This window comes from Aedes aegypti, chromosome 1 (assembly GCF_002204515.2).
Source record: "Aedes aegypti strain LVP_AGWG chromosome 1, AaegL5.0 Primary Assembly, whole genome shotgun sequence".
In the NCBI taxonomy this organism is placed as follows: Eukaryota; Metazoa; Arthropoda; class Insecta; order Diptera; family Culicidae; genus Aedes; species Aedes aegypti.
In genome coordinates this window covers 133,917,975-133,921,033 of record NC_035107.1, presented here as the reverse complement: position 1 = coordinate 133,921,033, position 3,059 = coordinate 133,917,975, and the positions used below count along the sequence as shown (strand labels likewise).

The 3,059-nt window shown below is 39.8% G+C and overlaps 1 long non-coding RNA gene across 1 annotated transcript; it reads left to right on the top strand.

Annotated features, from left to right (window-relative positions):
* The first annotated feature begins 815 nt into the window (after window positions 1-815).
* Window positions 816-1,931, top strand: LOC110677167. Its single transcript, XR_002500998.1, has 2 exons — window positions 816-1,351; window positions 1,410-1,931. It is a non-coding gene; the product is annotated as an uncharacterized LOC110677167 (long non-coding RNA).
* Window positions 1,932-3,059: the final 1,128 nt, after the last annotated feature.

Here is a 3,059-nt window from a genome sequence, read left to right as displayed (position 1 = left end):
GCAGAGTTCTATGCACTATGTTCTCCATTAAAGTTCAGCTTGAAATTTAAGTTACGATGTTCGTTAATGGATTTTATCATTTTTCTCTTCTTGATAGAAAAACAAAATGAATTTCTATCGAACTTTACCAAAGGTCTAAATAGGTCAAATAGGTGATTAAAATTTCACTAGATTTAAGCTATCCTGTGGGCAGGACTATTTAAAATATGAAGATTTCCCGAAAAATCTTGGGCATGATTCTCACTAAATCAATGACAGGATTTCCATGTGTGTAGTGTAGGAATCTTATAAAAACTTTGGCAGTATCCTCGAATCGGAACATAACAAAAGGCAGGACATTCACATATACCATGTGGGATTCTAATGAGATATTAATCTGGATTCAAATAAATTCTTGTTAGCATTTTCACATATTCCTGAAAAGGATTACAAAACAAATCTTGAACAAGATTCTGACGTAATGCTATGCACAGTTTTTACAACAACCTAAATCTTCATTTAATCCTAGGCAAAACTCCTGCAAAACGGACTTTCAGGGACAGCTTGGATTATTATTATTATTATAGCTTTATTTAGGAGATTTTCAGCCCTAGGCCGACAGCTTGGATGCCGAAAGAAGTCTAAATAGTTTTCTTGTAAAAAAAAACTTTGATTTCATTTTTGTAAAATTTAAGGCAAGATGCTCAAAAAAATAACTCGTGAAAAGCTGCAAGTATCTTTTTCAAGTTCTTTAGATTTCGTTCGTTTAAATTAAAAAAGAGTATTTTTGTGGACTACGAACAATTTGGCCCACAACCTGTGAATTCCTGCGTAAATGAGGAATCAATCAGTCGGCCGGTGGTGAATTATTCCCGAAAAAGAGCGCGTCTTACCTCGTTGTCGCTACGAAAGAAAAGTGACGAAAGAATGATGCCTTGCTTGGTCCTGCCCGGATATGAGTTGTCATCGTGCGAGGTCGACATAACCATGTCGACTTTGGTAACGCAACTTTCTGACTGAATCTAGGGTAACAGTGTTACACTGTTACACTGAGTAATGCAGTTAGCTTATACCACACATCTTCCCCCTTCCCAGAAAAAAAACAGATATAAAAATCTTTGATCACTAAGAACACTTTTATATGCGCAAGTTTTGGTCATCGCACCTTTTCATATGTAAGGCGAGATTTATCAAGCATCAAGTATCAAGTAATTTTAGTCATGAGGGAGCACAAATCCATGCTCAGCAGCAGGGGTAGGTTTATGACATTTGGTATTTGTTTTTGTTTCATCCTCAACGATGTAAACAGTTGAAGGAGGAAAAACTGCTGCTAAGTTACGCTGCATATTCTCAAGTTTTTTATTGATTCAATGTGAGTTTCATCATTTTAATATTATCAATAAAACCAATAGCTTCATTTCTCATTCTAGCACTTAATTTCTCATCTTGAAGATCCGCTTACCATCCGGAAAACTATGCATATGAAGGGAGCTGTTTTGCTGTCGGATGTAAACAACCTGATGCAAGTGTTGCGAGGTCATTGAACTTAAATTTCACATCTGCAGTGGAGATTGTCTGTGACCGACTACTAAAAGAGAGGATGCTGTTCACTCATTGCAAGGTATCTACTGTAGTTCGAGGTCAATCAAATGCTCATTCTCTGAATTGATCCGAAGGATAAAGGATATGTTATGATCTGAGCTGAAGGCGCTGTTGAATGAAAAACTGCAGGATGGACTTCGTGAAAAAGTGCATTTCATTGCGGACAAGCTGGAGTTTCTGGTTTCTGGAGTTTCGGATCATGGTATGCCTTTCACTACATACACTATATTACAAAGAAAGATCAAATTGCTTAAGGCTTACATACTTTATTAATTACTCTTCTGTTATTTTCGACGCGATGGGACTTGAATTCACCTTTTAATAAAGTGTGGCATGTGATCATTCATTTAGAATATGTTTTTCATTCAATTCAATGTTAAGGTTCGTCCTGTGCTGCAGATCGAATGTAGTCTTTCAAATGGGCCGGAGGTTTCCTTTCACGAGTAGTTCGTTCAGTCACTGTTGTTGAATCCGAAGTATTGTTATCATTTCCTAGCAATTGCGACCTTCGCCAATTGGAAACTTTCTTAGCTTGAGTTATGTGGCGTTTGAATACGTGACCTTCGCCATCGCTTAAGGTAAGGGTTCCATTTTTCTCTTCCATCACTGTATATTTGATGGAAGAGAAACGTGATTCTCCTTTTCCCCGCGTTTGGCGCTCAATTATAACCCTATCACCAGGCTTGACTCGGCTTTGTCTTGCACTTCGACGTTCGTCCTCACGCTTTTTTCCCGCCAGCTTTGCTTCCCGGTCTCTTTCGTTAAGAAGTTCCTCGTTGATAGTTACTTTGCCGTATTCCAGTAGTGGTAGCTTGCGTTTAATCTTTCGGCCACTCATTACCACCTCTGGAGGTAGCTTTATGATACTGTGTTCTGCAGCGTTATGCGCATGTATCGCTTCGCGCAGCTCTTCTACATAGTTCGTTTTGTTAATGGTTGCACTTGACATCGCCTTGTTGATAACCTTCATGTATCCCTCAACTAGCCCGTTTTGTTGAGGGAATAATGGAGTAGAGTAGATTGCATTTATGCCTCGTTTCGCACAGTAATTTTTATATTCTTCACCATTGAAAGGTGGTCCGTTGTCGGTTTTGATAGCCTTCGGTAGGCCCTCTCGATCAAATATTTCGTCTAGTATCTTCCGCGTATACTCGAAACTGGTTGACTTTACAGGTCTAGCGATAAGGTAGCGAGACCTGTAATCAACGATAACGAGTATCGATACACCTCCAAACTTGATATATGGTCCATTGAAGTCGAGCGCTATTGTTTCCCAGACCGCTTTTGGGGCGAACACACGCTGCATTGGAGTAGGCTTTTCCGGTTTTCCGTTAACCGCACACGTTTCACAGGATTCAACCCACTTCTGAGCCTCGGTTGACATTCCAGGCCACCAAACGCGTTGCCTCAAAATGCTCTTTAGCTTCGCAGCCGAAGGATGGCCATTATGGGCAACCTCCAAAGTTGTCGTTCGCAGT